The sequence below is a fragment of the Eulemur rufifrons genome, chromosome 27, assembly GCF_041146395.1.
Source record: "Eulemur rufifrons isolate Redbay chromosome 27, OSU_ERuf_1, whole genome shotgun sequence".
NCBI classification, from domain to species: domain Eukaryota; kingdom Metazoa; phylum Chordata; class Mammalia; order Primates; family Lemuridae; genus Eulemur; species Eulemur rufifrons.
In genome coordinates, this window is record NC_091009.1 from 18,863,998 (window position 1) to 18,888,564 (window position 24,567).

The window sequence follows — 24,567 nt, forward strand, 5'->3', positions numbered from 1 at the left end:
GCTAGCATATTCTATTATTGAGTACCTATTATGTGTAGGTATTTTACAAAAGGATGAAGTAGATACCTGTCACTTCTACAAAATAAGAAAAAGGAGTTGGTTCCGAAATTAAGTAGCTTGTCCAGATTCACATTAGTGTAGCCAGGAACTGACTCCCAGTCTAGCTGTCTCTGAGTGTGCTTTCTGTAGTTCTGTGGTCCTTTTCTCAATGGAAGAGTTGGATATATACATTCATTCCCCATAAGAACAAGTAACATTTTCTCTCTTCCATGGCCATAGACAGCACCTCGAATCCAGACCAGTTGTCTTACAGTCCAGGCTGTTGTCCAAGGTCAGACAGCAGGTATGATAAAAATACTAATCACTCACTACTTGCAAAAATTTAGGGTCATAACCTACGTACTTTTTCATTCATTTATTTTGATAGCAGCACTTCTTATATGGTCACATATGGTCAATTCCATGGGTTGAAGAATTATTTTATAGTTTAAAAGAAATTCTAAGATGAACTGATGTTAAGCTAGTTTGATTCAGAACACATCTTTAGACACATGGATATAAAGGCTTAAAAACTGCCCTGAAGACTTGTTTTTAATGATATGAATGCTTATGAATAACTTAAACTTTCCAGAGGTCATGGCCCCAGGGATAGGTTAGAAGGAGAATATCCTCTCTGATTCTTTGTTGGTCTTCCAGGCTGCTGACCAATACTGGTAAGAGAAAGGGAATCCAACCCTCCTTTTCATCTCAGTTCAGGTCTTCTACTTCTAACCGCGATTGGAATAGAATGGTCTATAATGTGCAATGAGGATTTCTTTTAAAGAGAGAAAGTTTCTAGGACATAGCATTGTGAACTTTGTGAAAAGTTCAATTTGGAGTCATTTGGTTTAGGTGAAGGGTTGGGTCATGTCTCATTTCCCCCAAACTAGTTCATCCATCTCAGCCTCTGAAGCCGAAGGAATTGAATCCTGAAACATGTTTTATTGCTGTTTCTTTAGGATAGTGAAGGAGACTTGGAATTTAACATCCCCCCGAAGCTGAAGAAGTTAAAGGCCCACTGTGTACTCCAAAATCAAAATCATCTGTTCAGGGAGGATTGAGATTTCCTGTGGAAAGTACAAACTTTCAAGTTTTCCATTTTCACTGCTCATCTGAAATAATGCAGGATTTATGATTTCATACTACACGCAAGTAGGAGAGCCTCCCATTCAATGGTAGGTTATCCCCATAGCTATTGTGAGTGTCGGTCTAAGGGTGGAAGGCAGCCAGTATAGGTCCAGATGTGCACGGAAACAGATGTGCTTGCCTCTCTTGTGGAACCAGAGATTTGGAACTGTGGGTGTAGAGTTTGTTTTTGCACTCCAGTCCCCTGCAATTATTTTAAACTCTATTACTAAATGGCTCTTACCCTTTTAAGGATCCTTACTTATTTTAATTTATGGATGTTGCTTTTCTGCTATTTTGGATTATGCTTCATTGTGGTACAAATAAGTTATTATTTTACTTTGGAGGTCATATAAAATCTATATCCATATTGATGCTTGTTAGTACTTTTCCTTTTAAACTTTTTTTTTCCTTTGTGTGTGGGGGGCATGGGGTGGGGAACTGTCATAGTCCATTTACTGTTGCTATAAAGGAAAACCTGAGACTAGGTAATTGATAAAGAAAAGAGGTCTGTTTGGCTCATGGTTCTGCAGGCTGTGCAGGAAGCACGGTGCCAGCATCTGCTAGGCTTCTGGTGAGGGCCTTGGGCTCCTTCTACTCGTGCTGGAGGGTGAAGAGGAGCCAGTGAGGCAAGAGAAATCACATGGCAAGAGAGGAAGCAAGAGGGGGGGGGGCCATGCCAGACCCTTTTTAACAACCAGCTCTCTTATGGAAGCTAATAGAGTGAGAACTACTCACTCACTCCTCAGCCCCTCCTGCCCTGGGGAGGGCATTAATCTATTCCTGAGAGATCTACCCCCATAACCTAATACCTCCAGTTGGGTTTTACCCCCAACACTGGGGATCAAATTTTAACATGAGAGTTGGAGGGCACAAACATCCAAACAATAGCAGGAACTAAAGCCATAATTATATCTATACCAAAGAATGTCAAATATACTGCATAGCACTTGTCAATGTATATACAATGAAGCTTCAGCCACTAGGTTTTTCTCTTCCATTGTTTCAAGAACAACCAAGGCATTTATGGAGCAAAATGATGTTGCTGATCAAAGCAATATTTATGCTTATCTCAGACAAAAACCTACATTGTGCAGGCAGAGATGGTTGGAGTCCCAGAAACAAGAAAAGGAACATGGAGGCGTAACAGGAAAACAAACAAAAAGCATTGATTATTGATGTCCCCAAGAATTCAATGAACAAGTTTCCTATCAAACTAGCATCTTCACACCCAGGACTTCTCTACTTCTCGATGGTTTAGCTAGTACTGTGTCCCTTATCTGAGAGTCCCTTTCCCCTGCACATGGTCTCCCAGCTGAATCCACCCCCTCTCGAAAAGCCTGCCTCCTCCATACAGCTCTCCCTGCTTGTCCCAGGACTGACGACATCAATTTGACAGTTATTTGTGCAGGTGTGCAGGTGGAAGAGTAGTTGAGTTCTCTGTGGGAGGAGAGGAGATGGAATCCACACGGAATAAAGGAATAGAAGGCGGAAGAGAGGGTCTTGGGACATGCTCACATGTTAGAGATGAGGTGAACAGGGGAAGAAAAGGACAAAGAAAGGACAACCAGGACAGTGCCATACCTGGCAATGGAATGGCCACGCACGTTTCTGAGGAAGGTATTTGTAAAGGAAACTGGGCTGGAGTCAGACTCACTAGATCCCCTCTGGACACCTGCATTTCCTCACAAAGTCAAAGACCCTCCACAACTGCAGAAAAACAACCCCAGCCCCTTTGTCTACTGCAAACAAAAATGTCTCTTCCATGTTTCTTATTTGCTGCCCCCCTTCCCCCGGCCACTTAAGTATCCAAGTCAGAAAGCAACGGTTCTATTCTTTTAGAGTTGAGAAAATTCAAAACTGTTTCCAGAGTATTGTAAAGGGTCAATGACAAGGATACTTTCTGTGCCCTGAAAAAATTCCATTGTGGGCATTCCGTAAGAAAATGGGCTTTTGTGCCTTTCATAGATTACAGTTCCTTTATACAATGGGCTTGTCTAAGTTTCTTCCTGTTTTCCAATCAGTTAAATTTAGAACGATTGTTTCCATCTCTTATGAGATATGATGTCTAGGAAAAGTGAATGCCTAGATGTGATACCAGGGCCCAGCAAGTCTGTGAAATTCGGCTGTAGCTGGGGACATCACCCAAGTCCTGGGCCTTTCTGTGGGGCTTCCCATGGGCACATAAAGAGTGTTTTCCCCTCTTGGTTGCTAGTTTGCTATTTGATAATATAAATTCTTAAGTTTTCTTCTGCCTTATCACAAAAGAACTCCATTTTTAATACAAAACCAGTTATTTTTAGAGACACTCTTTTTACTTTTACTTTATGTTACTTTTAAAATAAAACAATCTGTGATTATTATAGTAAAAATGAGAAAATAAATGTAAACAGAATGGGAAAAAGTATCCATTTTCCTGTCCTCTACAAATAACCCCTGTTAACATTTTGTCATATGTCCTAGATTTTATACAATATTTATAAATTAATTATAATCTATATTTTCATTTAAATATATATTATGTAATAAATTATGAATCATCTGTGAGATTGAAGACAGTGTAGCCATTAATTATTAAAAGTATTCTTGTTGACATGAAAAGATAAAAGTAAGTTTCAGAGCCATGTAATGGTATGCATCAATTTTTATAGAAAAGATAAATATATGTCCCCATCCTCTATTGTCAGTTATCTAGATGATAATAAATCTTATGTATAATGCCACTTTGAATTATTAGCATAATTATTAGCCGGGGCTCTGGAGTCTATCTCTGTCACTTACTCACTGTGTAACCTTAGGCAATTTACTTAACCAATTTGACCTCATCTGTAGAATGGAGCTAATAATACTTTCTTCATTGGATTTATCCTGAGGACTGAATGAGTTAGCATCTGCAAAGGGTAAGACTGCTTTGCACAGAGCAGAAGTTCATAATTTAGATGTCATTATCCTTCTTCAGTCTGGTGCTAAATTTGAGTAAGAGCTGTTATAATAATATTGTATAATGTCCTAAGTTTAAGATTTGGGCATCAAAAAAAAATATTTCCAAAAGATCCTCTGATTTTAGTTAGCTAGAAAGTTAACAGCTCTTTGGTGGAAGTTAAAACAAGTTCTTTTGCAGACCCCTTGAAATGCATGTACCATGTGGTCAATGTTATGTCTGACCATGGGCCCTTCACCGTGGGCCCTGGCTTCCTCAAGACATTGGTTTGGGCACCTTGGCATGACTGGAAGACTGGGTCTGTCCCTGCTCCTGTGCCTGAATCAATACGGTGCAGGGAAATGAACTCATTCTGCTTTCCTATGGGCTGTGCTGCGTCCCCCTGTGAGTACAAAAATCTCTGCCAGTTTTGGGAGCATTTGTCCAAGGATTAGAACAATGTCACATGAATAAACACAAAACAAAGATTTCAGAGGTAAAGAAACATTACATTATCCCTGTAACCTCAGTGAGCTCCTACATGGCAACCTCACAAAGATTTTTGCTTATGGATTTGAATTTGACTCTTTTAGGCATTGACTGGAAAATTCCAGTAAAAAAAATAATCAAATCTTGAATAAAACTTTAGATCAAAGCCTACCTTTATTTGACTTTGGCTATCTTTGCTCGAGCCCCAACCCATTGAACCAGAACTACTGAGAACTCTTGTGAGTTTATAATCATGTTGATTTTTTATAAAAGGTAAGTGAGTAGGGGTGGGCTTAATGACTTTGTCTCCCTTATACCTTCTTGATTGTAGGAAAAATTATCCCTCTTTGACTAGAAAAAAATAAAGAAACTTATTTTATTATACAGTGAATGACTTATCTTAAAAAATACTCTGGCAGCATTTGCTATTCTAATGAAAAGCTTATAACTGTTCTCACGCATGAAGCATTCAAACTAGAAAAGGGCTACATTGTCTAGCACAGTTTTTGATTTACCGGTGCACAATGTTTGATTTGCCAGTGCTGAAGCATTGTTGATATCCGTGAATAAGATGCAAGCAACACAAAAGTCAGAGAACAGAGCAGCCCTGATCTTAAAGGTTTAAAGAGTTGCGGCCCACAAATGACAGGCAGAAAAATTCACACAAATATTTTAGATGCATGACCTTATGGTACAAGGTTAGAGTTCTTGAAAGGCATCAGAGACAGGTTGAATTACAGTAAGAGATACATTTTCCAGTGGGGCAAAGGTAATTACTCCAGGGCTTGAACACTAAAAAGAGAAAAAAGCCTCCTTAAATGGCTACCTACACAGATGATTTTGGTCTCAGCGGCTATTGTAGCTGCTAGGTGAGATCGTGGTGCTGTGAACCTGTTCACTACGGATGGAGAATATGGATCAACACTCTCTAACTCTATTTTTATTAAGGATCCATGATTAAATGCTGGTGGCCTAGAGCTCTCATAAATTAATTCACTCATTTAAAAGCAACTCTTGGCCGGGCGCGGTGGCTCACGCCTGTAATCCTAGCACTCTGGGAGGCCGAGGTGGGCGGATCGTTTGAGCTCAGGAGTTCGAGACCAGCCTGAGCAAGAGCGAGACCCCACCTCTACTAAAAATAGAAAGAAATTATATGGACAGCTAAAAAATATATATAGAAAAAAATTAGCCGGGCATGGTGGCGCATGCCTGTAGTCCCAGCTACTCGGGAGGCTGAGACAGGAGGATCACTTGAGCTCAGGAGTTTGAGGTTGCTGTGAGCTAGGCTGACGCCACGGCACTCACTCTAGCCTGGGCAACAGAGTGAGACTCTGTCTCAAAAAAAAAAAAAAAAAAACATAAAAGCAACTCTTCTAAGTAGCATTGGAAATATAGAGATGAGATAGACATTCCAGCCCTAAGGGAGACAGATGAATAATACAGAAATTAAAATACAGTGCAATACAATTAGCAGTTACTGAGATACGGAGTCAACCTTAGTGCCCATCACTAAGGAGTAGATAAAGAAAATGTGGTATATATACATCATGGAATACTACTCGGCCATTTAAAAAGGATGAAATAATGTCTTTTGCAGCAACTTGGGTGGAACTAGAGGCCATTAACCTAAGTGAGGTGACACAGGAAGAGAAGACCAAATACTGCATGTTCTCTCTTGTAAGTGGGAGCTAAGGTATGGGTGTTCAGAGGCAGACAGGGTGGTACAATGGACACTGGAGACTCAGAAAGGGAGTTTATGGGGGTTGAGGGAAGAAAAACTATTTATCAGGTGCAATATACACCATTCAGGTGATGGGTACACTAAAAACCCAGACATCACCATTGTACAATTCATCCATGTAACCAAAAACCATTTATCCCCTAAATCTCTAAAAATATAAAAATAAATAAAATGCTGATATATTGTGATAGGTAATATTCCAAACAAACAAAAATAAGTACAATAAAAACCAGTGCAACGAATCAACAATAGAAGCATACACAAGGTGATATTGCCATCACAAAAAAGAGAGTGACAAATTATGTCCAGAAGTATACAAATAGTCTTAATAGGTGAGGTGACAGTTTAGTCAGGATCTTCAAGAAAAGAGGGGTTTTCTGAGTGGACGAATTTGCAATTCTATGCACAGTCCTGAAAGAGCCTGTTGTATTCTGAAATTGAGAACTCTGAGAAAGAGGAAGCTGGAGAGGACGGGAGGGTCAGATGATGATGGAGCCTTTAAGACAGTTCAAAAGGTTTAGACTTATTCTATAGTCAATGTAAGTTTTATGCAAAAGACTGACAAAAAAGAGTTTTTTTTCATTTGGTCAATAAATGGCAAATGTTTTGGATTCTTAGATGTCAAGGGTTATCGAGGCTGAAAAAATCAAATCCTACCTTCGGTGTGAAATGGGGAAAAGTGGTTTGTTTCTTGACCTCCCTTTCTCATCTCTCTCTCTGGGGCCCTGAGTCTCCCATGCTATCTCTGGGGTCCGGGTTTCAGCCATCTATGTTTCCAGGCTGCTGGGTGTGACCAAAGTGTGCTGGCAAGTTCTTTTTTCATAGAACTCTGCATTACCCTGACTAACTAAGCATTTTATGTTTGAAGAAGATTAGTATGCTAACCCTGTCAGCCAATGTAGTTGACATTTCATTTTGGACTGCAAGCCATAGAATTAGACAACAGAACAAATGTATACGTGTCAGGTCTTGTAACATGCTACAAGAGGAAGTACTTCTTGGATGGGAGGATTGCAAGATTCCTCCGATCACAAATAGATGAAAGTGTTTTACTCTACCCAAAAAAGCCAGTCCTGGGAAGGAAATTATGTTAAGGAGGCACATATACAGGGAGCATAGGACAAAGGGGACGGGCTTTCCCTTAGGGTGACTTGGTTTTGTTCTCTCTGTCACTCAGAGAATATGTATCCTAATTGCTTACTCTTAGTGCCATGGTAACCTCATACATTAAAAGGGAATTATAATACAATAATATCTCCCTTACTAAATGATTAGATCAACCAATTCTCTAAGAATTTCCTCTATAAACTACACTTACTGGTAAACAGAATGCCTGGCACCAGGAGACCCATTTCTCACCCACTTCCACTACCACCGGCTTAGTTATCAAGAGTGAGTTGTGTTTGTTCCCAAACGTTTTTATGCCAATTGTGTTTTTAAGGTACTTATGTACTTTGATTATTACAAAAGCCAATAAAATAGAAGTACACGTTAAGATTGTGCAGCTTTGAAATTCAAATTGAATATGTTGGAAAGACTCCCATAAAGGTGAGTCAGTTAAAAAAAAAAAAAAGAAAGAAAAAGAAAAGGAGAAGAGAAAAAAAAGGCTGTCAAATTAGATGTGTGTGAAACAATTATAAAGATTGGGAAATAAATTGCAAAACTTTCACACAATAGGCCTAGTTTGCAGACAAGTCTGCATTTGTACTAATACCCACGATCCCACCCTCTTTCCAGTATTTATAATCAGATTTGAAACATTAAAGAGAATTTTAAGATCTCCATGTTTCATTTAAAATGTGATCTGAACCTGAATAAAATTTTTTTCCAACGTAATTTTTACTGGACATGTTACTCATAAATTTAGGGTATACAAAATCGTCTATGGATCTTGTTTACAATGCAGATTATTGAGCTTTGAACCCTTTGGAGATTCTGACTGGAGGTCTGGCTTGAAGCCCAGGAATCTGAATTTTTAAAAAGCACCCAAGATGATTCTGATACAGAAGTTAGAAAACCAGGATTTGACTCTGTGTGTCTGGTGATAAAGTCCAACTGTTGAACTTTCTCATTCCTAGCAATACACCTGCAGAAACCACGCCCCCCCCACACACACCAGCAAAACGAAAAAAATAAGGCAAATTTTTGTTGAACAAACATTTCACTTTCTCAAATCAGCTTGCTTTTGGATATTAGCTTTTGAAATTTTTACTCTAGCATATTTTTCTACAATCAAAGAACAAGGAAGTTTCAGAGTTAAGTTTCATAGGGATCTTATGATGATAGTCAAAACATTAGCATCTCAATTATTTTTAAATTATTTGGCATCTATTTAGTGAAAAGATCAACAAGTTTCATTGATGGAAAAATAGCCGAACACTGCACATATTTTCAGAATAGTTGGCATTATCTTACAAATCATAGATGCTGAAGACAGGAAACATGTCACAGTTTCACCAGGTCATTGGCTTCAGTCCAATAAGGCTGATCTAGCTCATCAGAGACCGGATCTTAGTTCTGAGAAATTCTGAAATCTTAGTGCCTTCCTTGAGGTGTTATTTGTTCAGTTCGCTTCTTCCAGAAATAATTATTTTCCAGTAACCCTAGAGGATTTTCTATCTATCATCTTCTCAGCATCAGTTTAGTTTTTTGTATGTTTGTGTTATTACCTGAAAGATTTACCTTCTTGACAATTCCTGAGACTCTTGAAAAAATACCTTCCAGAATTTTAAAAGCTGTATTAAAATCTACCCTAAAATTCCCCTCCTACAATCTAATCCCATTTCTGTATTCTCAGTTCACAATTCAGTTAGAAAATAACATTTCATTACTCACATTATATCACCCCATATACTGAGAGAGTTTAAGTAATATATAACACTATTATAAGTCTACATCCTGTTCTCCATACTACTGAAATGAAGTAGTGGTCCAGGCAATCTGATACAGGAGATAATTAAAAAAAAAAAAAAGACTTTCTATTTCTTGGAATGCGTTAAGTTTTCCCTCTCCTTTGGCAGTAGGTTTACATTCCAAATTATACATTTCTAAGGCTAATATTAAACAAGTTTTCATATGTGTTCACCAGCTAATAGTAGAGAAAGCCAGCTCCAAGTTACATAAATTGACAAGAGACCTAATCTGGCTTAACACTCTGTGAAATAAACAAATAAAAACTGTGTCCAATTTTGCTTTAAAGTCCAGCATAAAAATGAATTCCCAGGTGCCTTCACTAGCAGGCTGACTGTGTGTTCTCCCAGATTCAAAGAACTGTTTCTCATCAACCCATCAACTGCCCTCCCGTTTAGTTTTCTTCTTCTAGAAAAAATATTTTTTTTCACATGATTGTTGGCTTACCTCTGTGAAGCCTAGATATGAGCCTTTCCTTCTCCATTTAGAAGCAGGGAATCCTACTTTGGAATAAGTACGGGACGGGGTACCCACAAGAACTCCATCGATAAATATCAATTGTATAGTTGCTTGCCACAAAGCCACTTGTCTTCAAAATGAAAAGAGGTTGGTAAGGGTAGGGATAAAATGGATGGAAATTTCCAATGTGTTTACCTTTTTATTAGCTTCTTATTCCAACAAGTGAGGAGGGGGGGCGGTGGTTGGGAGGGATACACACATGTTTAACCAAATATACCATCTTTTTTAGAGCTGAGGATTTTAAAAAGCTTGAGATTGGCTTTTTTCTTTGACATCCAATTGATTTTTAAATATCACAGATGACTGTGGAATTCTTATTGAGATACACAGTATCCCTACGTATCATCAGTCTCCATAGTGCGCTGATATAATCAGGCTTCATCTATTTCCAGTCATAAGTCTACAGAGGTCACTGCTGGGTTGTTGACTGTCTTGGCTGAATGTATGCTCATGTGGGACATGTAGAGAACATTCGTCTCTGTGTAGGTCACATTCTTTTGAAGTAAACTAGATCAAGCTCCCCAGCTAGACCCATCGAAGACGTCTACTCCTCCCGAACCCTTGTGTACAAGGGTGATGCTAGCATCTTGATGTCTTTGGGGGTTTTACCTGAAGATGGAACAGAGTCACACCTCTATTCTCACTTCCTCCAAACTGGGGACTGCTGGAGAAGAAGGAAGAGCAGAACACCAGGTACCACCCCAACGTCTCAGGCACCCACCCCAACTTCCAATGTTTTTGTCAGTCCTCTGCTTCCTTCCTTTCTCTTTCTCTGTGCTAAAGAGCCAGAAAAGTGAGTGATTTTTTAAAATCTGGTCATTATATACCCTGTTTACCTTGAGCAAATATGTTAGAAACCTCCCAAACCTAAACTTTTGAAACTTTCAAACTATACATTTTGCCATGAGTTTGAAGTTTGTATTTTGTAGCTCAGAAGCCACAGATAGGCTTGTTTTCTGCATTTTTTCTGCATGATGTCTTTGCTACTGAAGGCAGAATGCTTAATTGCCTGATTTGGGGTAAAGGTGAGAGTCAATAGGCAGCAGGTGGAAGGTGTGGGGGGGAGAGTCCAGGTATCAGAAAATACTAGAGAGAAACCACTTTCTTTCAGAAAAAGACAAAAAAAAAAAAATTTAATTAAAAACAAAAAATTATTATCCCACTGCATTGACATGAAAAGATATTGTGACTTACTTTTAAACATTCTGCCATGAAATTTTTATTTAATTCTTTAAACAATAACAAATAAAAACCATGGTATCACGTAGATGCTACCAATGCAAAACATTGTGCTTGACTGTAAGTTGTGCAAACACACGACAAACACTTTCTAAAAAACGTCCCTGGAACTCTACTTTTGAATCTGATCCCTGTAAACTGAAGCTCCCTAATTTCTGAGATGCTTCTTATCTTCCTCTGACAAAAAAAGTGTTTTTTTCACAGGCTAAACCATGAAATACAAACAGAAGTCAAAATGAGTCCAGCAGAATGGCAAGCCTCTTTATATATAAGCTTTGAAGCCTCTTGCAATAATATTAGAGAAACTAATGAAATGGGAAATGGGAGAGCTTGCAAAATGCACCTGGTGAGCTAGCACAAAATCTCCTTCTCACTCTCTCTTATATTATAAAAACGAACATGCTTAGTTCTCTTGCCAAGGGCAGCTTCCCCCCACTTATCCAGTTACATTAACATTTGTGCTGGCATTCGTTTTCTGCCTGCTCTCCAGGGTTGGGTTGCCACAGCGAAACTTTGAGGTGGTCTTTCCTTGGTCAGACTTCCTCCCCCTCGGCTTCTCCTAGACCTCCCCCTCCTCGCCTTATTCCCACATCCACGGAAGCTAAGTTTGATCGGATGCTTTGGCCCGACATAGTGTGATATTTTCAACTGATCCTTTCTTTGGGGGAAAATGTGGTAAAATGCATGAGACAAGTAGGGAGGGAACATTACAGCACACTTTCTCACTCTCTCTACAGTATGGGTGTTTCTTTTTCACTGCAAATTTGAAAACCATAGTTCTGGTTGCTTTTTTTGTCATGGAGTAGACTATCATAGGTAAAGAACTGGCCCCACCTCCTCCGTCCCTCCCTCCACCGTAGTGTCTCTGGTTCTCCTTCCCACGCTGTTTTTCATTCCCAAGACTGGCAGAGAGCGTGGAACAAGTAGCCACCACCTATGGCGTTTTGAACAAAACCAATGCCTGGCAACTTACAATGGAAGACAGAGTGTTCAGTAGGTTTTATTAGCTCTCCATGCTTTTAGTACAGTTCTTCCCGGGGGAAGAGGCCATGGGAGTGGGATGGACAGAGGAGGGGGGCAAGGAGAGCCCTGATGATGTTCTAAGGCATCTCAGAAATGTCGATGACTTTTTCTCGGCCTGGGAAATTACTCACTGGGTTGTGGCGTGCATTAAAATAAATGTCTTTTATAGCCTATGGTAAAAGGAATAAATAAATAAGGGTGAAGGATAAATCTCCAGTTATTTCATTCTTCTGGAACTTCAGTACTGTTGTTTTCATGAGTCAAAATGATTTACTAGTAAAAAGGAGATGTGAGGGCTGAGTCCAGGGGAGGAAATAAAAACATCCCAAGTCACTTCATTTCTTTTCATGTCAGAGGGATACATCTGTCCCTTTGCCCCGTACCTGGCTACACAGTAAACATTCTCACCATTTGGTACAGTAGCACTTTCCTATCGATGACTTGTGGCCAAAGTTCTCCACAATGTCTGAACAGTCTTGTTTTCTCTGTTTGTAAATACAATGTTAGATTTCACCCCTCTTTCCTCCTGAGTAGAAGATAAATTGTCCTGTCATCTAGATCCAAATGGAGTCTACAGCAAATAGATTGCAGTTAAGAATCTTCCTCTGCCTAAGTTTTATAAATCTGTATTTTAACCTAATTGCAGATGACGAAAAACATCTTAGGATTTCTGAACACTTCAAAGGGGTGTTTTTCAACTTTTAACACTTCATTATTATACTATTTTATCACTTCCTGAAAATCAACACAGGGAAAGAATTAAGCATTTATTCTGCTTTTATTATTGATAAGTGAGGCTTATTTACAAGTGGTAGAAGAAGCTGCTTTTTATAAAGCATAATATGAGCTTATAAATGTAAATGGAACAATAGAATTAGAAAATCACCATGGTGCCACTCCCTAAAAAATAATTAAAACATACAAGGATCAAGAAAGGCTACTAAAACCATTAGATTAAATGTTATTGGGGAATAAAACATTCTCCTGTTGTCAAATATCATCTTACACATGACTTGCCAATCCAATCCAAAGGAAAAATGTATATATATATATTTTTTTATTTCATCTTGTTATGGGGGATACAGAATTGCAGGTTACATACGTTGCTCCTGTACCGCCTTTCCCCCCAAGTCAGAGCTCCAGGCGTGTCTGTTCCCCAGGTCGTGCGCCTTGCACCCATCGTGTAGGTATATATCCCTCCCTTCCCCACCCCCCCTTCCCGAGTCAGCACCTTCAAGTGTTACCACTCCCCAAACGGTGCGCAATGCACTCATTGTGTAGGCATACCCCCATCCCCTCGCCCACCCCCCACCTCAGTCTGATATCCAATTGGTGTCGTTCCCAGATTTGTATTTAGGTGATGATCAGGGAAACCAGTTTTCTGGTGAGTACATGTGATGCTTGTTTTTCCATTCTTGGGATACTTCACTTAATATAATGGGTTCCAACTCTCTCCAGGAGAACCATAGAGATGTCGTATCTTCATCATTCCTTATAGCTGAGTAATATTCCATGGTATACATATACCACAGCTTACTAATCCAATCATGTATTGATGGGCACTTGGGTTGTTTCCACATCTTTGCTATTGTGAATTGTGCTGCTATAAACATTCGGGTACATGTGTCTTTGTTACAGAATGACCTTTTTTCCTTTGGGTATATGCCCAGTAATAGGATTGCTGGGTCAAATGGCAGGTCTACTTGAATCTGTTTAAGATACCTCCATAATGCTTTCCACAGGGGTTGCACTAGTTTGCAGTCCCACCAGCAGTGTATTAGTGTTCCTGTCTCTCCACACCCACGCCAACATGTGTTGTTTTGGGTTTTTTTGATAAAAGCCATTCTCATTGGAGTTAAGTGATATCTCATTGTGGTTTTGATTTGCATTTCTCTGATGATTAGGGATGTTGAGCATTTTTTCATATGTTTGTTAGCCATTGTTATATCTTCTTTCGAGAAGTTTCTATTCATGTCGTTTGCCCACTTTTTGATAGGGTTGCTTGATTTTTTCTTGCTGATTTTCCTGAGTTCTAAATAGATTCTTGTTATCAGTCCTTTATCTGATGTGTAGTATGCAAAAATTTTTTCCCATTCTGTAGGTGGTCTGTTTATTCTCTGGACTGTTTCTTTGGCTGTGCAGAAGCTTTTTAATTTAATCATGTCCCATTCATTTATTTTTGTTGCTGCTGTGATTGCCTTGGGGGTCTTCTTCATAAATTCTTTGCCTAGGCCTACTTAGAACTGGAACCAGACAGGGCTGCCCATTGTCTCCATTACTTTTCAACATAGTATTGGAAGTCCTTGCGAGAGCTATCAGGCAAGAGAGCAGAATCAAGGGAGTCCAAATAGGGAAGGAAGAGATCAAACTCTCACTTTTTGCTGATGATATGATGTTATATCTGGAAAACCCCTAGGATTCAACCGTGAGACTCCTGGAATTGATTAACGAATATAGCAAAGTCTCAGGCTACAAAATTAATATACACAAATCAGAGGCATTTATATATGCCAATAACAGTCAATCAGAAAACCAAATTAAAGACTCAATACCCTTCAAAATAGCAACAAAGAAAATAAAATATCTAGGTATATATCTAACTAAAGAGGTAAAGGACCTCTATAAGGAAAACTATGAAACACTGAGAAAAGAAATAGCAGAACTTGCAAATAGATGGAAAAATATACCATGCTCGTGGATCGGAAGAATCAACATTGTTAAAATGTCTATACTACCCAAAGTGATCTACAGATTCAATGCAATCCCTATTAAATTACCAACATCATTCTTTACAGACGTAGAGAAAATAATTATACACTTTGTATGGAATCAAAGAAGACCCCGTATAGCAAAAGCAATTTTAAGCAACAAAAACAAAATGGGAGGTATTAATTTGCCAGACCTCAAACTATACTACAAGGCCGTGGTTCTTAAAACAGCCTGGTATTGGCACAAGTGCAGGGACACAGACCAGTGGAACACAACAGAAAATCCAAATATAGAACCATCCTCATATAGTCACCTAATTTTTGACAAAGCGGGAAAGAATATACTCTGGGGACAAGAATCCCTATTCAATAAATGGTGCTGGGAGAATTGGTTAGCCACTTGTAGAAGACTGAAACAGGACCCACAGCTTTCACCTCTCACAAAAATCAAATCACGGTGGATAACAGACCTAAACCTTAGGCGTGATACAATCAGAATTGTAGAAGAAAATGTAGGAAAGACTCTTACAGACATTGGCCTAGGAAAAATGTATCTTTACTGTAGAACTGTCGCATGGTTCCATCTTGATCATATGATCAAGTTTAGCCTTGTTAATAGTAGGATCCCTTGGCATTGTGCAATATAGAGTACACAGCATCATCTGTGGAGTATTTTTGCCAAAATGTGTTTAACCAGAATCTAAACAAGCCCTTGGACCCAACGTCTAGTGTAATGGAAACATACGGGATAGTCATAAGTTAAACCTCACTGCAAGGAAACAAGCAGACAAATCTAAAATGTGGGAAAGTGTAGAAGAAAACTGATCTAATATTGTCAAAAAGTCAAAGTTAAGAAAAAAAATGTTGGGGGACTGTTCCTGTATAAAAGAGCTAAAGAAACATAGCAACCAAATCCAATGTATGAAATTTGATTTTTTTTTTAAAAAAAGCTATAAACAATATTTTGTTGATAATTTGGAAATTTCAAATATGGATTGACTATTAAATGCTATTAAAATATGGTTAATTTTCTTTAATGTGGTAAGAGTATTGAGGTTATGTAGGAAAGTGTCCCTTTTTTTGGAGAGACAAGTGGACATGTTTAGTAGTGAAATGAACTTACAAATAGTTCAGTAAATGGGCAGTGGGATATGGGTTATCAGGATACTTTTCTTTCAACTTCCCTGTATGTTTGAAAATTATTTCAGGGTAAAAAGTTTGGGAGGTGGAAGAGGCAAAAGAGAAAGAGTGCTTTCAACAGAAGAATGTTCCTCCTTAGCCTGCTGTGTGGCATGGCTTTAGTTTCATCTTACCTGAACTCTCTTGGAGAAACCACTTAGTATCTTTGTAGTTTCTGCTGTCATGGTTCTTTTTAAGTGCATATCTTTGAAGTTCATTTCTATAGACATAATATTTTTCAACCTGACTTCCTAATAAGCATCGCAAGGAACAATGACCAGTCCAGAAATGAGCCTTCTTGCTCACTTACAGATCCACCTTAGAATGAAATGCCAGGTAGAATCTTCAAGAATATTCTTCAGGATAAAAATTTATCCTCGAAGTTGCTTTCCCAGTCCCACTTTTCGTGCTTGAATTCTAAATCTGGTACTCCTGGGCTGTGCTGCACCGCCAAGATTCTCGAACTTCAATATTTTCCTCTACAGCGTTTAGGTTATGCCAGCTGTCCTGTTCGCTTCACGTGGCTGTGGTGGACCCAGTGAGAGATGCATGAGGATGTGATCTGAAATCTGCCAAGCACACACAGATTTAATGGTTATTTAATCAGCTGCCTCAATAAGCAGAGTTTCTCATTTTACATGGTCACATTTCTAATGCCACATTCATTCTATAAAATTTTGTTTTAAAAGTTTCCTGGAATTTAAAATATATCTCCATGAAATATTTATAACTTTTATGATTTCTCATCTTTTTCTTCATGACAATGACAATGTTCCATGTGTTCTTACCCTCTTCATATTCCTGGAGTGTTGTCACAATGTTCTCTAGAAATGGGAATAGTTATTATTATTTTTTTTTGGCCCATTTTTGAGTTAAAAAGCAGAAGGAGTTTCCCAACTTGCCCCGCATCACAGAACGCTGTAGTGATGGAGATGGTTTTAATACTCTGGTTTCCCCTTTTTGCTACAGGCTGTGCTGCCTACATTGGATACATCTACTCACATCAGTAAGTTGATGTTGTCACTATTCCAAGAGCACTGTGATTTCGTCAGGGCAGGGTGGGGACATACCATGAGATGCCTTTTAAAGCAGCTGGATCGCATCTCTGGGGGCCCTGCTGCCAGAGTCTGTCCCTTTCTTGCTGTGCGATGTTGTGCAAGAGCCTCTCTTCAGCCCCACGCCCAGATACCAGCTGGGCAGGGGGAAGAGCAGGAAGAGGGTGGGGTGTGGAATCCAGGCCAAGGAAGTGTCAAATAACAAAACCAATTGACCCAACCACTGCACCATAGAAAAGAACATTTTGGACTTCCTTTAACATGACTGAATAGTATGTATCATTTTAAAGGAAGTATTTCAATGAACACTCTGTTTGGCTAATCTTGGGTTGAGTGTTATGGTATTTCTTCCCTTCTTATTATTTCCAAATGGATTTAATTTAAAAGTATATGTTTGCCATTTTATAAACAAGGCATTTATGAACACAGGCTCTTGTTTATCTGAGTGTAAAAGGAGTTTCTTGCACATTGTAGATGTTCACATCATTTCACAATGATGATGATGGTGACAATGACAAATTTATGATGTGGTTGAATTATTAGACTGTGGCTGAATTATTAGAACAGATGCATGTTCTTTATTTATCAAACATTCATAACTGTAACCAGAATTTACAAAGGATTCTTTTATCTTTGTAAAGAGCCTTTTTCTTCATTTCTGACTGATTTTAATGTGTGTCATGTCCCTCTTTCTCATCTCAGATCCTGTATCAAGCAAATAATCCTTTAAATGTAACTTAACTTTCAAAGATTAAAAATTTCCTTTTTGTAACAATTATTGGTTTTCATAATATGAATCTCTAATTCCAATCTATCTGTTTTATAAAGATATATAATATTGGTTTTTAAAGTTAAACATACTTGTGTCATTGACTACTTACATCTGGCCACATGGAATTTCATTTAAACTATATGCTTTATTTGATGACCTCAGAATCCTAAAGCATGAACTAGAATATCCAGCAAAATAACAAACAATGGGCATGAAAATCTTCATATGCCTTAGAAATCCAAGTCAAATAGTAATAATTATTTCTTATATTTGTCCAATACTTTGAAATTTGTTAAACAGGTATTTTGAACTTCAGGGACAGTCTCAATTTCATATCATTTGATTATTCACATAACTAAACAAAACCTGATAATTTTAATTTTATAAAATGTTAATATAATTGAATTTTTAAGTTAAAAATATTCCCCATTTTTGGCCTAAAAAAGGTGATCATCTTATTAAAAATTTTTTTTTTGCAAAGCAATTCTGATTCCATTTTAATCTCCAGGATGATGATCTTCTCTTTCTCCTCAAACCCCTGGATCTTATCCCACATCCCCCGATGAATATAGCAGAGAAGGATGTAAGTTCTTTATGCTTTAGATGAATTGGTTCAACTTCAAGATCTACCAGGATTATTTGAATGGATGCCTGGGAATACTAGAGATTTCCTGAGGTCTACTATTCATGATGTGAAGAAAATCATGCTTTACTCAGTGTAAGTCTGCCTCTGCTAGTCTGTGTCTCTAGACCAAGTGGCCCCATCTCCCCACCTGTGGATGATGTTGCTCCTAATCAAACATGGCTCTGTCCCACTGAGCCCAGACAGACCCTTCAAATTCTTCTCAGCTCAGTGCTCTAGTTAGTCAATATTGACTGATTGAAGATCACAGCACGACAAAATTTAATTTCCTCTTCATTGGGAGAGTAAGGGACTTGTGAGAATATTTGGCCTAAATTTCTGATAACCAGCCAAGAAAAGCTTCAGCTAGCACCCAAAGAGATTTAGTAATTTTACTGATATCTTTCTGAATGTCAGAAGAAAAGAGTAATAAAAAGAACAGCAAAAAGTAAGTCCATGTTCCCCGATATAAATGGCAGGAATGGGTTAACTGGGCTAGCCTGGCATTTACTATGGCACCTGGGGTTTATCTGTGACTGGATACGTGCCAACCATCAAAAGTAAAGTAAAACTTTGATTATTTGAATCCTAACTCATTAAAATCCTCAATTAACTGGAAAGTTCTTACCATTTGCTTTGAGAAGAAATAGGAGAGACATTATAAAACCAGTTGATGTCAGGAACTTGGTAACAAAACAAGTGGCATTCAAAAATTATTTTCTGGGGTTGTTTTTCCTCCCATATTAGCAGTTCTTAACTATCTCTATCTTTAGTTTCTCTAAATTTTCCTCTCCTATATTCCACCCTAGATTGGCCTTTCTAAGCCTCATTTCACTGCATTACTTCCATATTCCGAAATTTACAAGAGCCTAGATAAAACGCAAACCCCTTAGCCAGACTTTCAAGGTCCTCGTCTATCCAACCCAAACACACTTTTCTCAGTCTTCCCTCTAAAAACTCCTCTGTCCTCCCCCTTTCTGCCTTAGTGTCCTATACGCTGTCCTCCAGATGTGCCCTTATATTTTTCTATCTAAACGCTTTTCTGTATCCTGTTTATCATACATGGAAGGCTTTCCCACCTTTCTTTTCAAATGCCATTCATCATTCCAAGTCCAAATCAAGTCCCACCTTGTCCACAAAACCTTCCCAGGCTATCACAGGCTACAGCAGTCTCTCTCACAGAACTTGATATGTTCAATGTTTACTCCCAACGCTTTGACGCTAATTTTCAAGGATTCGGGAAGTTCCACAACTGTGTCAGGCATTGACTCTGAAAAATGACAAAAGCTAAGTAGGTAGAGACCTAGGCGTAAGAATTCATGCCTAGGATTGCAGCTGAAGCTTGTTTGTATCTCAAAGAAAAATTTTCAACGCCTTGTTCTTCGAGAAGTAAGCCTGTTGCTTCCCCCTTGAAGGAGGCCAGGCTTAGTACTGAAATTACACTTAGTACTAATATGTATAGAACCCTGTTTCCCATCTAGAACCACAAGCAACACATGTGTAGGTGTGGGGGAGTTTTAACTGCTGCAATCATGCCACGTTGAAAGTTGTGTAATGGTACAGGTCTGTGCCAGTAAAAAGAGTTTGAACCACAATGCTATTCTTTAGTTCTATATTCTTTTGTCTGTTCCATTCGGTTGTCTGAGAACTTACCATAAACCAATGTTATCAGTCATCACATATTTCCTTGCAAGAATACCGCATAATAAGAATAAGCTGGTTTTTTGTCTGTTACTGTTTTTTGGTGGCAAGGAACAGGAACTAATTCTGACTTCAAAACAAAAGAGAATTTGTTGGAAGGGTAGGGAGTAGACATATACCTACCAGAGAGAAAACCAGAAAAACAAATTCAAAAAGGTCAGAAACCAGGGCAATTCTGAGATTTTTTCTATGCGAAAAAATGATTGCTAGTCTTCTCTGGGCACCACTACTGGGTTGAGATCGCTCCAATCAGTTTGTTTCATTTTTGTTTCACTCCATTCTCAAAGTCCTAAAAGGAAAAGTCCAACTGAATCGCTGGAGGTCACATGCTCAGCCCTGAATATTCTGACTGAGAGTCTCACCACGATAGCACTCAATGTCAGAGAAATCATTCTCCACCATCAAATATGGAGACTCTTGTCAGAATAAAAGAAAGAATGCTGGAAAGGAAACACTAACCAATGATCATCACAACTTGGAAGAATTTTCCAGCTAATGTGCTGACAAACTATTAGAATGTATCAACAAGAAAATCAGAAGATCCAGTAGCTCTTTTGGAAATTTTAATATAAAAGATTTTTTTTTTAATTTGCCAAAACAATAACTTTTCTTGGGGCTGAGAAAATGGCCAGCTGACCTGATGAAATGCCTTTCTTGAACTCCATTTCCAAGCTCTTTAAAGTCTTTTTGAACATTCTCTGCAGGTAACTCAGCTGAAATTGCAGTTGCCTTTTCTTTCTCTAGGTCAGGCTGGACTTACCATTCCCCTTCCATTAACCTTTTAGTTCATCTGCTCCTTGTGTCTGTCATCAGCTGCGGGAGATGCTGATTATGTTGGGAGCCTCTGGAAAAGGGGATGAGACAGAGAAGCACCAGAAGATAAGGAGACCAACAAGAAAAAGATTAAAAACCACTCAGCACTAAGTGGTTAGGGCAGAGCACTGTTGCAAACCTCTGCAATTGTTGGCTTTGGACAGGGGAGGATGAATCAGTTTAGATAACTCAGGAATGGGCTTGAACCTTTGCCCAGACCTCAGAATGAACCACTGAAAAAACCTCTAAGTTTTCCCAAATTAAGACATTGAGAAAAATATAAAAAGTGAGTTTCCCTTTCTTTCCCATCTCTGAATCCCTAGGGAATAGCTGGGACCACAAGGCAATTTATTAATAATAATGGATTAGATTTTCAGTACAAATTCCCCTCTGGCCATTTTGATGTGTCAGAAATACTTTACAAATGCTAAGTGCTGCAGTTAATCTCTTGAAAAGGGGAGGGAGAAGAGGTTTGCCAGCTGTAGATTTTAGCGAGATTTCATTTAGTTAAGATTTTGCTATTATTTTCTGTTTTAAGATGTGTTTCCCTGGAAAGTCAGTTGGTCATCAAATATTTATCAATTTTGTATCATTTGCCAAGCATTGCACGTGGTGCTAAGGATGCAGAGTTAGGCCTATAGTCCACAGTGCTGTTTTCCCGTGGCTTCTAGAGATATTCAAACAGCAGCTAATTTGAAGTGTAAATTTATATAGATTCATTTGCTCAAACATCTAGTCACTGAATATATAATGCAGAACGTTTTTTCCTCCTTTCATACGTGTGCTCCAGTAGGCAGGGTGGTACGGGGTGGAGGGGATGCTAAAATATGAAGTTATTTTTTGCATTTAACTCATTTATTACCCAATTATTCTTTATCGTCAGTACCAAAAAGTATTGCTTGAGTGGAGAACGGGCATACTGAATGGATCCATCTTGACCTGCCTTCACTGAGCTAAAATCATTCTGAATGCTATCTAAAGGAGTCTGAAAAATCTCCAGACCCCAGATGATGGCTTTTGGCAGTCGGTGCTTATACCTCTCATTTTCTAGTCCAAATGTGGGATGCAAACAACTCTCTGTTGTTCGGATGAAATCCAACTACTCACATTCTTCCGGGCTCTCCTCAGACACTATTCCTATCACCACCTACCTCATCTCATTCAAAAGGGGAAATGTCTCTATAAACTGCTACCAAATGTGAGGAGGCTTGCATTCCTAGCTTGAGAAGCTATTTTCTGTTATGTTATTCATATCCATAGTCTTGGGAAATTATGCCTTGTGACAGTGGAGGGGTTTTTAGTAGTGGCTGAATCAACCCCTGACTCTATGAGGGGTTACATGTAGGTCATTCCAGAAAGTTGGCTGTGCGTGTGTGTGTGTGTTTTTTTTTTTTCAAGAAACATCTGCAAGCTTCTAGAACTCTATCATGATTAGTATTATGTGTTTGTCTTTCACATCTTACTTGTAGGACTTGCAAGAGTTGCCTGAAATGTCACAGATAAAGCCACCGTTTGGTTTATTCAATTAAATAAAATTTAGAGAATATTTATTAAATTTATGATCAAGCCAATTCCCTAATTTGTTGAGCACCTGTTACGCTTCACTTACTGTACTAAGGCTCCGGGATACAGAGATGATCTCAGCTGAGAGTCCAGGGGAAAATAAAGGAATACAAAGAAGTACTTTACAATACAACATAAATGCAACAATTTAATATGTACAATAGATAGTAGGGGTACAGTTGGAAGACTAATTAATTCCATTTAAGAAGGAAAATAAATCAAGAGAGATCTCTCGGGGACAGAAACCTTAAGGAGCTACATCAGTTTTCTAATGCTGCATTTATTGTCTCAAAATCCTGTAGGTCAGAAATGCAGGCATGGCACAGCTAGGTTCTCTCACAAGGCTACACTCAAGGCATTGGCCAGGGTGGCAATCTCATCTGAGGCTTGGTTGGCAGAATTCAGTTCCTTGCGATTATAGGACTGAGACCCTCAGCAACATATTTCTTGCCAAACGGCCCTATCCTCAGCACAGCAGTTTGCTTTTTTAAGGCCAAGCATAGAGCATTGGCTGCCTCTTCCATCTCTGACCTTCAGACTTTTTGTTAAAGCACTCAACTGATCAGGTCAGGCCAACCCAGGAAAATTTTCCTTTTCACTAACTTCAAGTCAGCTGATTATGGACTTTTATTACATTTGTACAACCCCTTCCCTTCAGCCTTGTGAAATAATCTAATCACAGGAGAAAAGTCCTATAGTCACTGGTCCCGTTAGCACTCAAAGGGAAGGGACCATACAAGGGTTTAACTCTTTGGGGTCATCTCAGAATTCCACTTACCACAGTAGGTTTTGATGGTTAAATAGGATTTTTCTAGCCAGGCACAGTGGCTTGCATCTGTAATCCTAGCACTTTGGGAGGTCAAGGCAAGAGGATCGATTGAAGCCAGGAGTTCAAGACCAGCCTGAGCAACATAGCTAGACCCCTGTTTCTAAGAAAAAAAAAATAGAAAAATTAGAGCCTGAGTGGTGGTGCACACCTGTGGTCCCAGCTACCCAGGAGGCTGAGGCAGGAGGATCACTTGAGCCCAGGAAGTTGAGACCAGCCGGGGCAACAGAGCAAGACCCTGTCTCTAAAAACATTTAAAAAATTAAAAAAGAGATTATTGGAATGGTCTAGGAGAAAAATGACAGCATGAAATCCATGAGTGGCCATAAAAATAATGAGAAAAGTTACATGGCAAAAAGATACAGGAGGCATAAGGGAAAGATCTTTGTGTCATACTGGGTGATTTGTGAAAGGGAGAGAAGTTAAGGATAAATTCTAGGTTTTTTACTTGAAAACTGGATGTATATTAGTAGCACTGACTAAGAACACAAGAGGGAAAGCCTATTTGAAATGAAAGATAATGAATTTAGATTTATAATGTTATCTGAACTAAATATCCAGATAGCAGTTGAATATTATAGTGGTGGATGTGGCAAACCGGACTTATCGCCTATGTCTATTTCTACTCCTTTTTCATCAGTCTTCCCGTACTTCAGAACATACAAAGCTAGAAGTGAAATTGTCCATAGAAAGAATTGCAGTAACAAAATCTGGCATGTGGAAGTGAGGCCAACCAACACCATCTTCTTGCTGCTTTGGTTGATTTCCACTAGCAAGCAAGACCATGAAGTCGTAGGCGTTTTTTGCAGCAAGGTTTCAGTGTTTCAGGCCCTACTTTTCTGCCTTCTAAGAGGTAGTTTATGTGATGATCGATGGCCAGTGTCCCAGTGTCCAGTCACCAGTTTCATAGCTACCAAGAACTAGTCGTGGGAGTGGTAGCAGTAACTTCCTAACACCTAGATCACAGTTAGGCTTGTTAGGTAATCAAATGCAGTAGTTCCAGGGTGGCTTTCAGACTATCAGCTTTCTCAGTTATCACAAAAACAGCAGCTCTCATGGGGAGAATTCTTCAGTACTCTGGGAGTCATTCCTGGAGACTCATCTTGGAGCCTATTCTTTAGCCCTTACAAAGATTTTACAAATTGAATCTCTTATATTAAATTATTTCTGCTTAAAGTGCCTGAGGCTATATTCTCTCCTGAACCCAGATTGATGATATAAATATATCTTTTTAGAGATCAGCATAGTAAAAGATGTCAGGCTTGTTTGGATGAACATTCAGAAGGCATTTCAATTAAGAGGTGTTAATTCAATTTGTCTTAA